The sequence below is a fragment of the Triticum dicoccoides genome, chromosome 7A (genome assembly GCF_002162155.2).
Source record: "Triticum dicoccoides isolate Atlit2015 ecotype Zavitan chromosome 7A, WEW_v2.0, whole genome shotgun sequence".
NCBI classification, from domain to species: Eukaryota; Viridiplantae; Streptophyta; class Magnoliopsida; order Poales; family Poaceae; genus Triticum; species Triticum dicoccoides.
Window position 1 is genome coordinate 659,953,492 of NC_041392.1, and position 18,147 is coordinate 659,971,638.

The 18,147-nt window shown below is 41.9% G+C and overlaps 1 long non-coding RNA gene across 1 annotated transcript; it reads left to right on the top strand.

Annotated features, from left to right (window-relative positions):
* Nucleotides 1-13,419: 13,419 nt before the first annotated feature.
* LOC119334420 lies at nt 13,420-16,950 on the top strand. The gene is made up of 2 exons (XR_005161323.1): nt 13,420-13,935; nt 16,648-16,950. It is a non-coding gene; the product is annotated as an uncharacterized LOC119334420 (long non-coding RNA).
* Nucleotides 16,951-18,147: the final 1,197 nt, after the last annotated feature.

Below are 18,147 nucleotides of genomic sequence, written 5' to 3' on the forward strand. Positions count from 1 at the left end.
ATGTCGGGCGCAACCCTGGCGGCCAAGGCAGCAAGGCCATGCTGACAGGGCTTAACCCGACGCCAGCAAAGAAGCAGCATGCGTCCAGTCTGGTGGCCGGTGAGGAGAAGGTAATACCCAGCAACAGGAGGCACGGCGATGCAGCGGAAGACAGGAAGAAGGTGATGAGCTTCTCAAGGATTTGCTTGGATCTGCCACCACCTCCTCTTCCATGCCGCATCTCCTTTCCAGAAGGAGGATGCTTGCTAGCATACACTAGACTGAACCAATAGAAACCCGTATATCTTCCTCGCGTCTCCAATTTTTCACTTCTCCTCCCGTCGAGTATGTTCTGAATTCTCCTCATGTGTCTCTTCCTCACCTTGCTAAAGATTTCTTTCAGATTATTACGTATGGCATAAACTTTTCTTGAGGGGCTTTGATGACTTTTTTTCACCTCTTTTAATTTTCTCATCAATTGTGTGAATGCCAACCTCATTGTTGACAGTGAGAATAGCTGATTTCGCATGGATCAAGCGAGGAATGACAATCATTACTACTGGCCTGCCGTTCATATTACTACCTAGAAGCTATAATCAATTGCCTGGGAGGAAGTAGAATTGTAACCCAATACAAGATTTATAGTGACAACTAGGCTGTTACTGTAGTCTGCTAGATGTACACATTTTCCTTTCAGGATATATATACCTTAATATTTTGACATTAGACTTCACACAAAGTAGTTCTGCATATTGAATTAAACAGAAGAACCGTTTTGTTTCTCCACTGTTCCCGTGTAGGTGTCACCTGTCGGAAGCTCGGAGCTGCTTATACAATCAGATCAAGCATTGGTTGGATACAATGAGGTGAGCATTGAGTTGTCAGGGCAGATACATGGTGATGGTCAATTAAGGAGTTTGAGGATGTTGGTGATAAGGTTTCAGGAAGATGTATCGTTGGAGCAAAATGTAAGTTTTCTTCTAGAATTACTTAGGCCTATGTTGACTGTTTCCAATTGGCTAGATGGCCCTACTTTATGTCCTGATATGGTGTGTCCTTTATGTTCTGACTATTTAGTATGGTTTGGTTGCGAATTAGATCTTAAAAAGTTAGTTGGGCTTCCATCCTCGATCTGGAGGCCCTTCCAGTCCTTGGGCGGTCACTCTGGTGATAAAATGGTGCACATAATTTAACTTGAAAGACTGAATGTTACAGTATGGATTTCTGTGGTTTTTCCTTTGTGTATGTGCAAACTAAACCTAGCCTTAACTTCCGTAGAATATGTCTACGGACAGGATAATATAGGCTTCGTGGTTTTTCTATTAGAGTACAGATTAGACTTGCTTCCAGTGTGTATTCAAAGTGGGCGGCATATGACCATTGCGCCATGACGTCCTAAGCATATCAACAAACAATTTTCACCCTTTGTATCCCGATGAATATAAGGATTGAGAATGAACCAGCTTTGTTATTTCTAACAGCAATCTGCTACGTCACGAATATCTACATATCGTGTTGCCATGTCTTCCTTTTTGTTTGCAATGTGATTAGCAGTACCTTTCCTTGGAGTTTATGAATGTAATCAAATACGTTATTCTGCATGAGTTGTGCTTCCAAATCTAAATTGAAACTGACCACATATTTCCCAACATCAAATACTTATGATCAAGTATTTGAAGTAAATACTTCACAAACTTCTATGTTTGGTGTGTCAGTGTGTTGCTGAAGCTATGCATTACTACAAAGTACTGCACATGCAGTACTTTAGGATTTGTACATTATCTGTAGTTTGCTAACGAGCAGTGGCGAATCTAGCACGGAAATGAAGGGTAGGCTCAAAGCAAGTTCCTAGGTCTAATTAGCAATGCATTGCAATTATTGGATGTAAAACACCTTGGTATAAATGGCAAGTATAGTATATTTAGTTGAAATAGGATTTTTGAAGGGTAGGCTTCAGCCTATTGAAGCCCCCCTGATAGAATCGCCACTGCTAACGAGAGTGCAGTACTATCTAATTGAAGCCACTATGAATGTCAATACATTTTTAGACCAACATATATGATTAGATTACACATGTAGAATATAAAATGGCAAACAATTTGCTGATGAAACAAATTTTCTCATAAAGAGAGGAATCACGCAAACAAATTAGTAGGACTAATTTTTTACCTTCGCCGATTTTCCACACATCTCACAGCATATGCCAAATGTATTTATAATCTGTAATTTGGCTATAACTCATGGTTTTGTACGTAGTACATTAATAATAGGCCCACAATGGAATTATATTAGTTACTAAAATTGGTGTCGTAGTTTGATAAAAAAATAAGCCAAATCTTCTTTAATTTGTACATGTGCTAATTTTGTCGCCTGCTGTTAGGTAAACGAAGGTAAAGAGCCCATAACTACTGTTGTTGGGGAATTCAGTAGAGAAACTTGGTATATCCAGAAGTCGAGGTCAAGAACAGTTGGGAGATTTTCACGGGCTTACCATGTTCTCATGGTCATGGTTAAATTATGGAACACTAATGCATTTTCTCCTAATTTTTGTTTCAAATCTACCACGATATATGTTACACTTTACATTTTTACATTTCCACAAACTATGTTTGATCTAAGATTGTTCCATCCTAATGTCCTGTGACAGGAATCTTTTCAAAATGTTGGTGGTGAAGCGACTTGCATGGTAGGCTCCAAAGAAGTTATAACCAAAGGGACTGCTTGCATGTAGTGGGAAGAAGGATCTCTATATTATCAGTGCAAAATCATCATCCGTAAGTTCTAGCAATGTCTAAGGCATGCTTACTAAAAATGACGATTTGACATCGGCAAGGAGTCACAGATCGGGCATGTAATATATATGCAATGTTGTAGGCTACACTTATTGAAAACGATGATTTGACATCGGCAAGGAGTCAGGGACAGGCAGGTCATATATATGTTGAGGATTTTGTGAAATCGAAGCTATTTCATGATTTGGTTCTAATCAGGATCGAGTAAAAAGCTTGGGCATGCCTCTCGAGCGAGAATATGTTTCTAATCTCTAGGCTTATACTGAATCCCTTTTTTTGCTAACAGTACAATGTGTACAACGATCAATATTATCTCCAGTTGATTTGAAATTGTCTATGTACTTTTTTTAAATTGTTCCTTATGCCTTCTATCACATGTTTGTTACTCTGGATGCATTGTGAATGTTGGCTGCCTTTTTCATTGCTTGATGAATCCTCTGATGTAGATATGGCGGTATGCCCAGAGGAGCACGGACCATCATATAGGACCAAAGTCATGCATGATGCCTGATGCATATATACGGTGGGGAAAGTAACACTTTAATGATTACGAGGCAAAATTAATGTTTCATACACAAAGCAATAAATAACTTATAATAGTACAAGATTAAACATATATAACTTATAATGTTAAAATGATGGAAACTGATAAAACTACAAAACTAATTAATGTATTCTCTATTATCCACAATGTTAGTTCATACCAATGCTTTATATAATACCCCGCCCGTCGAATAATATAAGATCGATTTGCGAGTTGTTTTAGCTTGAAAAACAATTTTATATTATGGGACAGAGGGAGTACATTGTAGAAGCTAGACCGTGCAGGTGCACGGGTTGACGACTAGTAATAATAATGCCTTGTTTTTTATAATTTATAAGTAAGAATAATGAGTTTTTTATTACAATTTATAGGTAAAAATAATCAGTTTATATTTTAATTTTGTATGAGTTTTGTGTTAATGCCTAACATTTTTTAGCTTATTAAAAAATATTAATAAGTTTATTGCTATAACTAATAATTTGGAAACGACCGTTCATAAAAAACACTACTTCACATAGAATTTATTAAGTAGTTAAATTAAAAACACTACTTAATACAGAATTTATTAAGTAATTATATTACAAAGAGTACTTAATACAGATTTATTTCGTATTGACATTATACATATAATGGTAGATATTACTAATGTAATTTGGGTTCATTTGAAGGATGTCAAAAAAATATTATAGATAGTACTAATGAAATTTGCATAGTGTGGCAAATAATGAAAAATAAGACAGATAGTAATGATATGATTTGAGTTTACACTGCTTGCAGTATGGACGCACTTCCCGGACAGTGTAATGAGCTTACATTGTCCGGGCAGTGCGGCAGTGCCGCCCCTAGCAGTCCAAAGTCAAACCAAATTATTACTAATTGTCTCACATAGCAATGTGCACGAACACGGGTATATAAGCTGGTCGTGGCGTCCCTCGGCACGCGAGGTGGGACTAAAAAAGCGTCCCTTCCACCTCCCCCCGCGCCGTGACTCATAGAAGGCAATAAAATTGTGATGCAAAAAAAAAAATAAGCCCACTTGTGCTTGCATGCCGCAACTGCGCTTAATCGGTCCCGCACGATCAAACCGTGCGGCGAAAGGGCCGGCCTCTCGGCCCAGCTACGGCCTGCAGCACAGTCAAACGGGACAGTGGCGGGACGGGACGGGAATCAGAGGAGTTCAAAAGTGAGGTGGGAGGCAGGTATATAAGGCGATCGTGGCGTCGTTCGGCGGGCGAAGTGGGACTAAAGTTTAGTCGGGACCCCCGCCGACCCTGCCCCCGCACCGCGCGCACAGTGAACGGGTCGGCCTACGCACGCCCTCGCGCACAGTCACTGGGCCGGCCAACGCGCGGTGTCATTGTTTTTTTTGTTATTTGTTTATTGTTTCAAAAATAATAATAAGTTTTTTAGTAAATGTTGTATTGTATAAATAATAATGAAAAGTCCTACGCATTGTATAAATGTTCAATAATTTATGTAATGTGAATTATTTTTTTATGTGTTTTGCATTAATGGCAAAAGTAGTTTTCATAATATTAAAGAGGTATTTGTTATAACTTATAAGTAATAATAATTTGGAAAATACCCTTCTTAAAAAACACTACTATATATATAATTTATTTAGTAGTTATGTTAAAAACAATACTTAATATATAAATTATTATGTAATTATATTAAAAACTCTACTTAATATAGAATTGAATTCACGGAAAAAACCATAAAAATTCATATCCGATCAATGCCGGTTGCATGTGTGGTACGAGGTGGCATGCACGAAACGTCACCCAATTTTGGGAGGCAGTGGGCATGCCCATCTGAGGGCCCCACGCAAGATTTGAACGAATTCGGACACCAAACGCACGTTGCTTCACGCCCGGTCAGTGTTTTCGGTGCGTTTCATAGAGAAAACCATAGGAAATTTATACAGTGCCGGAAAATTATGAAAACTTGCACGCATGATGGACCTGGCGATGAGTGCGTGTGCAAAAAGTTTGGGGTCCACTGACTGAGTCAGAAAAGAGAACGCAGTACGGGGCTGACATCGTTCATATCCGATCAGTGTCGGTTGCATTGGTGGTACGAGGTGGCATGCACGAAACGTCACCCAATTTTGGGAGGCAGTGGGCATGCCCATCTTAGGGCCCCACGAAACATTTGAATGAATTCGGACACCAAACGCACGTTGCGTCACGCCCGGTCGGTGTTTTCGGTGCGTTTCACGGAAAAACCCATAGGAAATTCATACGGTGCCGAAAAATTATGAAAACTTGCACGCATGATGGACATGGCGATGAGTGCGTATGCAAAAACTTTGGGGTCCACTGGCTGAGTTAGAAAAGAGAACGCATGCTAGCCCTGGTGATGAGTGTGTGTGCAAAAAAATTGAATGGTTGCATTAAAAAATGCATTAATATTTTCTGAAGTTAAAAAAACATCGGAGATAATGGCTCTCTTTTTGAAGAATATGCATGATCCATGTGAACCTTCACAAGCTCTAAGCAGATGAAGACTCACATCGACCCTGCATATCCTCCAGATAGAGTCCCACAAACTGAGATGTTTGTGCATTGACCAAAAGAAAATTATATAAAGGAGTCAACGGCGCGCTGGCTTAGCGATGTGGTATTAAACTAAAATGTTAAAGTACAATGCATGTTTTTAATAAATGCATCGTGGGCCAGCCGGCGGTAGTTTTACGGGACGGGCCAAGTGGCCCACTATGGCGTGACCACGTCTATGACGCCGTACATGCGTGCATGGCATGGAAACCACGCGGCCATTACCTCGCCCCAGGACCGCCTAACCCCGCCGCCTCCACGCACGTCCTCACCCCTCCCCGATCCGACGGTCGCACCGCCGTGGTCGCCCAACTCCCTTCCCTGCCGGCCTGACGGCGGCCATACAATCCGGCATCTGCGCGCGCGACTTGGATCTCAGGCCCGGCCCTGCCGTCTCGGCAAAGTCGCCGGCACCCTAAACCCTAGGACGGGCCATCGGCCAGCGCGCTGGTGTGGGCAGAGGGCGCGCGGCTGCCACGACTAACCCACACCGGGTGGGGTTAGGCAACAGGGGGGCTGACTGTGCACGTCGAGACGCCGGAAGGTATGGTATTAAATCATATGTAATGTTTTTTTGAATCTCGTAACTAGTTAGATAACTGTCATCTTATTTAGAATGCAAGAATTAGGAGATGTGTACTGCTCGGTTGAGAAGTGGTGCGAATTGGTGGGAAAATTCACACCCAGACAGCGTATGATGCTACGTGACACAAATTTGGACAGTATGTTGAGAATTCCTTCAGTGAAAATGAGGAAAAATTTATTGGAATTTATGATTACAAGCGTATGATAGTAGTAGAAAGTGATTTATTATTCGGCCAAATACTGACGGCATCAGCATGCTTAATGAAGATGTTTATGACATATTCGGGCTACGTAACGAGGATGATGATGTCAGTAGCATGATAGCAACAGTACAACTAGATGCCACAAAAATTGTTCCAAATCGGTTTCTAGACAAAAGAACATGCCTAATCCCCATCGATGAGTTGATAAAAAATATTGTTGATACTCAGTCATATGATGATGATTTTGTGAGAAGGGTCGTACTGGTTCTTATGGATACAGTCTTAGCACCACAATCCACCAAGTTTGTTCCTTATCGTTATTACAAAATGGTGGAGGACGTGAACGCTATCAAGTCATACAATTGGAACGATTTCACGTTGGGGGTGTGCATGGATGCTATTAAAAAATCGGTCGAAGATATTGAAAATTTCAAGTGGCCTATCAGGAACTTGGCTCTTCTTCAGGTACAAGTCATTTCATAATAGTTGTATGTACATATGATTTTTATGTGATCTATGTGTCTGACTAGTTGTGTTTACTATCATGCAGTATATATACTGGGAAAAAGTTGAGCCAATTGGTGTGGATACATTTGATCCTTTGTCTCGTGACTATCCACTAATGCTTAACTGGCCAGAAATGAAAGGGAAAAAGCGAGACGACTATGACAACATGCACGGGCGTGGCACCGGCAATGTAAGTCAATACATATAGTCCTTATTGGTTGCACGTAGTAATTAAGTATATTTGTTATTTAATTTATTTTTTTGTTTGTTGTACAGATTGAAAACTGCGTTAGTGAAGAGTACAGACGTGCTAAGGTAGCACGTGAAGGGACTCTCCCAGAGGAAGAAACGAAGAAACCTAAACGGAAAGGTGGTGGTAGGAGTAGAAAGCCAAGCACGTCCACGGTTTCATCGAACACAACTTATAGTATGGACCGTGTGATGACATACATAAAGCTGCTTCACAAGGAGGTTCTTAATATACCCGAAAGATGTGCACAGGTAATTTAGAAGTTGTATTGAACACGTTTTAATTGTTCAACTACTTATCGTGTTTCATTTGTGTTTGTAGATGGTAATGGAAAGGTTGAACACGAAAGGTGTGCTGTATAAACCCAATAAGAGGGACAACAATGACGAATTTGATAATGTAGGTGAAGGAGTTGGAATGGAGAATGGCTAGTACAAGTCATCAAAATATTGGCCAGATATTGATTCACCTACCGACGTAAAGGTAGGAACATCTTTCGCGGGTATCAATGATACCTCCGTGCCCGTTGATGACACGGGTGCTCCGGCGATGACACCGGGTAAAGGTGAAGCTACTGATCCTTTCATTATAGACGATAATGGAAACTCTCCATCTTCGGCATCAACTGTACGTACAAAAGACTTTCCGTCTATGTCCCGAACCCCGCAGAATGCTGATATTTCTGGTGAGTCTATGGATGCTTTGTCACCAACAAAGTCCGAACACACGTTTGAGAGTTTCCCGGCAGAGAGCAACATAGGTAATGGTGAAGGCAGTCAGGAAAATGATGGTAAGCGCAAAAGAAAAAAGTCGAAATATTGCCAATCCCCCTACGACATTCTCATTACCCGCAAGAAACATGTTAAAAAAAAAGTCAAGTACTACTTTATAATTCATTCACGCGTTATGTAATTTTTTTAATTATTTTTAATGACTGTAGCTGCATTGTTTTAGATCTGTTTGCATCGTCACCACATTCAATTCTAGCAAGTTCTCTTAATATGACTCCGGATCACATAGAGGCAGCCAGAGTTTTTGTTGAGACTCTCGCATCGACAAAGAAGCATGCACACCGAACCGTGGTCGATATGCCACCACCAGATGGGGACATATGCACGCCAACTATGCTTCACAATGTCCTGACATTTAAATGGTTGAATGGCACTGTAAGTATGAGTTTGGTTTTAACAAAACTCTCATTTGTACTTGACAAGTTGATAGAAATTTTTTGTTTATGTATGCAGATCATCAATGCATATTGTAAACACCTACAACACCGTGATTTTTTTGATTGTTATATATCAACAACGTGGTTCCCCAAATTTATGTTGAGTAGGGCAAGGGGAAAGACCAAGTCAGTAAATGATTAGACTCAAAACATGTTACAAAGAAAACAAAAGTCCTCGCAAGAGTAATGAATGAGTATTTCAGACGGGACAAGGTATTGCTTTCATATTTATTTGTTTTTATTAGTCATTACTATTTAATTGCACTAACATCATTTGGTTACTATGTAGGCGTATTTTCCTATGCACGTTAATAATAATCATTGGATAACCATAGTGATGTACACCGTCAAGGAGGAGTTTCAAGTTCTTGACTCAAATTCTAAAGGTGCAATTAGCCAAAGAATTCGCAGTATGATTGCCACCCTGGGACGCTATAATTTTCATACTCGCATTCAGAAAAATGTTGAGTTATACATTAAATTCTGGTTTGCTAATTTTTTCAGAGAGCTGAAATTTCTAAGGATATTATGGAGGCCAACTCAACTCTTGAATAAACAAAAATTCCCAGATGTCTCATCGTGGCCAATTAATGAGTATAAAATGCCGAGACAAAAAGATGGGTAAGTTAAATGAGTACAAGGAAGTGCATGCTATATCGTAAGCTGATCACACATGTTTATTGCAGAGTGTCTTATGGACTTTTTGTGATGTGGTGCATAAAATACTGGGATGGAGATCGCTGGACACATGAATTTGACCAGGAGGAGATTAATGAATCAAGGCCACGTATTGTCGCGGAAATTATTTTTTCAGAGGTGAACAAATTAGAGAAGATCAAGATGAAAATTGTTAAAATCATGAAGAAGGAATAGGTATTAGCATCGGTAGGGTTTTAGTCCCGTAGAAGGTTTTCCTATCGTTGTTGGATACTTTGATCAATTGTAATGCGACAAGGCACTGGGATAGATTTCGACAATTTTTCACGTTTTATTTATCGCTTTCGTGTGAGACTAAACATTTAAATGTGTGTGGGCATGTAATATTTTTGCTGTCCTAAAATGTATCAGATTGCGGCTGCGATGTTATATGTACTGTTGTTGTTTCTACTCGCGGCGGTCATTTATTTATTAAAAAATATCCCCGCCGTCTTGAGTTGGCGCGATGTGGACAAAACCTGCACAATTTCCCACGTCGATTCTGGTGGCAGCAGCGGCGCTGGATCCGACGAATATTCCAGCCCAGCCCGTGCGGTGGCCGACAGCCGAGGCAGTGGCGGGCCCGCGCAGTCCAGCTAGTGCGGGCTGGCGCGATTCACCATGCGCCACACGCGGGTCTGCTGGCCCAGCAGCAGACCGACCGACAGCCACGCGCTCGGTGGCATAGGTCTCGTCCCGCCCCACCCAGCAGGCACATGCAACGATCCCGAGGGGAAATATGGCGATCTGTCAGCCCATAAACGACGCGCATCGGGCGCGTGGGCCGATCCTCTTCTTGTGCGGATGGGGACGCTGGCGCATTGTGCCGACTAGGTTTAGTCCCACCTCGCCCGCGGAGAGAGGCGCCGACCGGTTTATATACCCGCGTCTTCGCCTTCTCAGAAGCTCGCTACAGAACACTAATGAATGCCCTGTTGTACGCCGTGGCCTCCCCGTTCGGCGGCCGAAAGGCTTCCTAGAAGGCGTTGTAGTATGCTGTCCGTGCGCGCGCCCGGCCACTGTTGGGCCTTTTTTTCAAATATTTTATTCACATACATTAAATTTTAAAAATGTTAATCAGTTGACAAAGTCATGACAACAGTAACACATTCATACAAATATATCATGTTTCACACATAATAATAATAATAATAATAATAATGGCATGTCTCATAATATCGAACAAGGTAGCATAAAGATTAAATCAAAGTGCCATGTCTCTTATCCTTAAACAAATAAACTGAAAGTGCCAGTGCCTTCCATCCAATAAGGTAGCTTAAAGAATAAGCTCAAAGTGCCATGTCTCTTATCCTTAAACAAATAAACTGAAATTGCCAGTGCCTTCAATTGATTATGAATACTCATCTTTATGCCCGATTCCTACATAACAAATTGTAAACAACTCATCAGACAATTGTAAAGAGAGAACCAAAAAATAATTAAAATAATGTAAAACTTACGTTTCATTCTCAGGGCACGTTTGCCGTCTATGGCCCTCTTTCTTACAAATGCCACAAAGAGGACCGGGTTTTTTCTCATAAAATCATTTTGGTCTTCCATTTTTTGTAACATTTGGATCTTTCTTTGCCCGCCCTGTCGTGCTCTATTTAGGGGCGCTCTTCATGGAAACTTTCACGGGATCACCTATGACATCAACATGTTGTTCCGGCTGACGTGGCTCCTCATGCACATTTATTCTACTACCAACAACATCATTATCAGAGACCTTTTTCTTCGCTATTATATTATGCAGACACTGCATCAACTCATCAAAGACGAATGGATCATTTGAAGCAACATGAAAAGCTTCAGCTCCTGTTATACTGAGTTGACTATAGCGAGCACACTGCTCTGCCCCTGTCCAACCCCAGCCAAACATGTCACTCTTTCGCTGTGCAGGCAGCCCACCTCTCGCAACTTTCGACATCCTCTTAAGGATGCAACACTTAGGTATTTTAGATACTTTTAGATAAACCAACACATACAGAATGTGTTTGGAAGGCAATCCTTTCCGAAGCATTCGTCCACAACTACAGTCTATCGTATTCTCAGAGTTTTCAGCTCGATAATTCATGCTGAACTGAAATTTGCGGTTATTTCTCCATGTCACGATGAAGGTGTGGCAGTCAACTCCCACTAGCGTCTCAAAAATCTCAAGCTCTAAAGAATATAAAAATTGGAATGAGTGAATACTTCGGCAGCATGCTTCTCAATATCCTTATATTCTGTGACTGATGGTGGCAATGACTAATTTGAAACACAGTCATCATGCCCCTCGTTCTCACGTAGTCGAACTATGCAATTCTCATAATGCACAACTAGGTCAACAATAGTCATACCTCCGTCCAGGTGAAGGTGAAGACAAGAGTTAAGGCTTTTACTCCTCTGATTGCTGCGCATACCCAGAAAAAAACCATCTGATAGATATGATGCTTCCCACAGACTCCTCTTCCTGTACATCCTATCCAGCCACTCTTCTGTTTTATCAGTCTTCCATTTACGGACGAAAGCGTGCCATCTCGCCTCAAAGTTGGCTGGAGAGGTGGAGTAGTACAAGAGTGCCTTGAACTCATTTAGCGATTTGTAATTAAGGTGCTTCTGCATGTTTTTTTCTACGTGCCATGAGCAGATACGGTGCAACACATCAACCAAAACCAACCGAATAGCTCGTATCATTGCAGCGTCTCCATCTGTGATGATTGACCTTGGCTTTTTCTGACAATTGGCCTAGGAATGTTTGGAGCAGCCACACGTACGTCCCTTCGGTCTCGTCGGACACAATGGCACAACCAAAAACTATGGTGCAACGATGATTATTTACACCAACAAAGGGGATGAACGTCATACCATATCTGTTCATCTTATACGTGCTATCGAACACAGTCACATCTCCATACAACTGATAGTCCCGCCGCGACTATGCATCGCACCATAACATGCTCTTCAAACGGCCCTCCTTATCGAGCACGTACTCAAAGAAAAAGTCTGGATCCTTCTCCTTTCTGCTCCTCATAATCCCGATCGCCGTGTTAGCATCAACCTTCGCAATCAACTTCATTTTTTCTCGGCAACATAGGTTGTACACGTCTCGTCTCAGAAACCCACACTTATCATTCGAGCGGTACCTGCTAGTGAAGTTGTCGATGATGATACGCTTTCTGATCCCAGCTCCTTCCATCGCCAAGATCTCAGCTATCTGGTGATCTCCCATCACTCGATGTGACCGCAAAAATACCACCTTATCTGGTCTAGCCAACAAATGGTTGTGAACATCCATAAAAGCTGCCACGAACCAAACTCCACGTCCTTTGTCCAACTTCACGACTAAATGTGTGCCACACTCGCAACGAGTCTCAGGTCTTAAACTGCGGGTACGGCCCTCCGGGTTTAAAAAATTACTGAGACGTTTTCCTGCCCTCGAGCAAACATATCGCCTATACCGAACAGTGGTTGAAAGTCCTTTTCCTCGTTTCACCTTATCTTTTCTGATACTAAATCCACGGTCTTTGGCGTAGTTATTATAGAACATGTAGGCCTCCCATTGTGATGCAAATGTCATACCCATAACCTTCAACTGTGTCTCCAGCGCACGTTGCTGGATTTCAGCTTCCTCAATGTCCATATTAGCTCCATCCTCATGCTCATATCCATCATCACCACTCCAACCATCAAAGTTAGCCTACAATATTCCACATAAGCAAGTGTAAGTCGTCATTAACAAGTTTTTATTATTCAATCACTACACGACAACACTTGATTGGGGGCAGTTAACTGTCGGAAGAAATACATAACCAAGGGCAAAAGAACTGCCGGGGCATTTGTTTCTGCCGATACAAGTACGTGATGGCAGAAAAACCGTCGGGAGAACTTGAAAAACGACGTCACACGCACTGCCGGTAGATTTAAGGGCCCATTGTCTGCCGGAACAATTAAACAGCGGCCCGTAAGCTGCCGGGGCACCGTCTTCGGCGCGAAACCAATATTGTATTGGGCCTTAGCGCGGGCTAGCAAGGAAAACCCGCGAGATCGACGAAAATTTTGGGCCGAACATAACAACAGACACGCCGACCCTCCATGGCTCCAACAGACCGTAGAACCTCCCCCAGATCTCGACGCCCAATCCACCCGTACCCCCCACCAGATCGCCGCCGCCCCCAACTATCCCAGCGCCGGCGGCCGCCCTCCACCTGGATCACCACTGCCGCCGTCACCCACCACCGTCGCAGCCCTCCGTCGACCCCAACCACCACTGCAGCCCCTCCGCTGACCCCAACCACCACACTGCTGCCGACCGCCCTTCGTCCCCAACCACGCCGTCGTTGCCCCCAACCACTCCAGAGCGACACCGCCGAGCACCCGATTGACACGGAGCACCACTAGTGTCGCCGAACCGCTCCACCGGCGACGACCATCTTCCGCGGAACGCCTTCCTCGCCACCACCCTGAGAGGTTCCTCCCTCGAGAAGGTTGCCTCCTCTTCACCGAAGCACCAAGGGCAAGGGGTCCGCCTCCTCTCCCGTGAGCATCTCTACCGCAAGTAGCGGAACGTCGACCTCAAGCGGCCACTAGCGGGAGCCCTCCTCCCACCTCCCCGTGAGCATCCCCTTTCGCCCTTCCTTCTCTCTGTATGTTTCCCCTTGAGATAAATCCGAATCAAATGTTCGTTCTAATTTTTACGCATTTGTAATCCCCTCGATCGGCCAACTCCTAGGATTTAAGGGTTGCGGCTGCAGAATATATCTGCATGTTTTTGGACTACACGGTGCGCAATTGTGACATCCTTTGCTGTTGATGGCTGACCCTGTGCTAGGATGAATATTGATATCAGAATGTTTTAAGGCTACTATCTGTCAACTATAAACTGTGGAAGCATGGAGATCAGTTTGGACTTTGGAGCAGAGCTATACAAGCAAACTAGATGGGTATTGTGCGATTGACCAAACAATAGGTAGTTTCGACTGATGAATTGCTGCCTATTCCGGTTCTCATGTGTGTATTTGGACTTTGGAGAACCCTGACAAGAAAGGTTACTTAGTTTAATATCTAATTTAGGGTGATATGATGTTTGGCTTGTGGGGTTTACAATTATTTCCCCTTTCTGTTGAGATGCACGACTCTCTAATGGCAATTTGTCAAATGCCAAAGGCAAAGTTTCAGATGGAAAATATCATTGTACTTTGTAGACCCTATAGTGCTATGGTTTCGGTTTTTCTTGTGGATCCGTAGGATTGTAGATTTTCTTCTGTAAAAACTGTATAATGTCCAAAATTCTAGTACCTCTATTCTACTATTATCCTGTAGTTTAGTTACATTTTTTGGAATCTACAAGTGCAATAAATTTGCTCTGTAGTAAGACTATTTATTTGTTGCTGATAAAGGACTTTTTGGATGCTCGTTTTTTAGGTTCTGCGTCCAGGTTTAGTAGTAGTGCTGGTGTGTATGGCTATGTTCCTAAGTAGAAAAAAATGGAAGAAATGGGTCATGAGGCTAGCTCAGTACCTTGCTCTTTTTTCCTATATGTAATTCTTACAAACTGTTCTCTAATTTTCACTGGGTGCTTTCACTGAAATAAACTTTTTAGATTGTTTCTTCTGTGATCAGCGTGCATCTTCTAGTAAGCATGCCTTGTGTATTCAGAACTGAGCTTTTGCATCCTCTGTGTATTCTGCAGCTTAGTCTTGTGTTATTGGGCAGTACTTGACACAGACTCGTTGGTTTGCCTGCCATAGAACCATTTATGAGGAGGATATGTGTTGCCTTCTCTTGTATTCCTACGCATTGTCTAGTACTTCCTTTTCATGTGTAAAAAATGGTTGACCTGGCATTACACTGTTTAGTATTTTGTACAACAGAATAGGTATTCTGTCAGCTGTTGTTTGCTGTTCTTTGCTTAACTAGATATCAAAGTATAAACGACAAGCTCACGTACAAGATGTCAAAATAAAATTAAATTAACAAGCTCTTGTTCTTTGATTAATAATATGACAGCTTTGCAAATAACAAGCTTCAGTACAAAGATGTCAAAGTTTTGATATAAATTGTACTAACTTATAATTGTGGATTCTAATTATAGTGCTATGTTAATTTCAGAAGTATAAACATGCTATGCTTAGAATGCAATTTTGAAAAAAAAACATCCCATGTGTAAAAATTATTTGACCTTGCATTTTGCTGCTTACTGCTACCTCTGTACCATAATATAAGACGTTTTTGCAGTTCAAATTAAATTACAAAACGTCTTATATTTCTAGTGAACGTACATGTCAGCTGCCATATCATTTGCTTTGGCCTGTATTTAGTGTTTTTATGATTTCTTGTTTTGATGTTACAATTTTGTTAGTTCCTAGATATTGCTGGTTTGTACTTAGAAAATATTCAAAGTTGATTCTATTGTCTCTGAAGTTCAAAACGTTTTGTATCAAGCTTCTAGGTTTTGTCACAAATAGTAATGCTTTGCTCATGTAGTTGCTGCATGGTCAACTTGTGTCCAAGAAACTTGAGCTCCTGTTCCAGTTTATAGTATTAATTAGTAATTCAAACAGATCATTATAGTTCTTTAGAAGTGGGATTTTGTGTCCACCCGCCATGAATTTGTAGAGAGGTCAGCTGAATAAATTTGGTTACTCTGATCTCGCAAGCATAATGATTAACTTTTGTATATATAGATACTCCTACAGCAGGTATAAAAAAAGATACCCCTACAGTACTTATTTTAGTCAATTACAAATATAAACTGCAATTGGATCATCATTCTTTCATGTACATGATAGACTCTGCCATGTAGAGTAATGAGTTTCATTTGATTCCATGCTCACAACAATTGAATGTAACTGGATCCTCTTTCTTTCATGTACATGAAGTATTTCAGCTTGTTTGTCTGCATAAAGCCTTGGTTTAATTTTCTAGGCTAATTCAACTTGTTGTGTGTGATGTAGGAAAGTGAACCAATAAAAATTGTTTATTATTGAACCAAATGTTCTTAGTGTTTTAGTTGATTTGTAAATCTGTGGGCTTGCCCACCAATCAGATACCATTTTAGGGGACCTTCATTTCTAACTTGTCCAACAAAAGCATGGAACTAGGAAACTAAACAGCCCCCCATTAGAAGATCCTGAAATATATGCTCCAGCTAGTTCCCCTCTTATTCTGTGTTGTAGATGGAGAGAGCTTAGAAGGAAAAGTAAGCCCAAATACAAGCTAACTTAATTCGCTGGCTAGTACAGTAACTTTGCGCATGTTACCTACTTATAACATCTTTCAGAACATATGCAGCTGCTGTATGTAACATTTTCTGGTCTATTGCAGGTTTCTCAAAGGTGCACAAGTTCACTAAGGTTTGGAAGATCTTTAAGCTGCTGAAGATTTGGAAGACCTACAATTAAGTTGATGGAGTGATAATGTCACGTGTCTTGTTTGTCCCTGCTGCATTTTGGTGGTTGTTAAGCTCATTTTGGTTGTGTGGCACACATCTAGAAGCATATTGACATCTTTTGTGGCACTAGTTTAGTTTGGTTGTGTGGCAAACATATAATATGTACTCCTTTTGTGGCACAACCTTGTTATATATGGTCGTTATGTTTATCGAATGAAGTTTAAGGTTTTCGATGAGGCCTATATCTTACTTTGATTGAAGTGCATGTATGAATGTGGTATGTCCTGATTGCCTAGACATATATAATTGGTGGATATTACATAATATGGATGCCCAGAATATTTCGCTAGTGAAATCAACATGATGTCATAATATCTGCCGGGTAAACATGTTTGTGTAGGCAGTTTAACGGCCGGTAATTACAGTTTCACATGTTGTGACAATCTGCCGAGAGAAAATAAACTGCCGGGGAATACATGGGCCAGGGCAAAAAAACTGCCAGGACAAGTTTATCTGCCGGGAGAAGTAGTCCCCGGCAGCCGTTCTCGTGGCAGTTCTATCTGCCGGGAGAACCACTGTCCCGGCAGTTTGTCTGCCCTTTAAAGAGCCTTCTCCCGGCAGTTTCTCTGTCCTTACATTAGTGTTGTGGTGTAGTGAATGACATCTTAAATTTTGGACCGAACCTGGCTTATATTATCTGCGAAAGATTCAACACCATGATTTTCCTCGTTCTGGACGTCAATATCCTCCTGCACATAAAAAAAATCATATGCACATGTAAGTACCATATGGTTCTTCATCCGACGAAAAGAATGTACACGGCACTTACGTTTTCACTACAAGCACCCTCCTCTTTCTTTTGAAAATCCTCCTCAGGTGAATTATCGTACGACGACCAGGATTCATTGTCGTTGCCATCATCATCATCTTTACTATCATTACCATTCGTACGATCAACACTATCGCTACCATCCCACTCACTCGTGTCCAAAAACAGATCCGTAAATCCAGTTTCTTTATCCATTGAATGATCTCACAATTAAATCAAATTAAATGTACTACGATCATACAGATGAGAACTTCTTATCTAACAAGTGATTGCACATAATTATTTATAGATACAATTTTTTTTTACAAACTAGACGGCTTACATGGCATGCACGTGCACTTCGGCTGGCCTGGCGTGGCTGCGGACGGCGAGGACGTTCCCGGAGAGGTTGATCACAGAGTTGCAGGCGGCGACAGCGTCCACGTAGGCCACATCACCACGATGACCTGCACGGAGGCGACATCACGTACGACGGGTGACTCCAACAACGTCCGCGCCGGCCAGATCCCGGGTGAAGACGGGGAGAATGGTCGGCGATCGGCGGGGAAAGGCGGCGATCGGCCGGACGGGAAGACGTTGGAATTGGCAGCATGATCACGGCTAG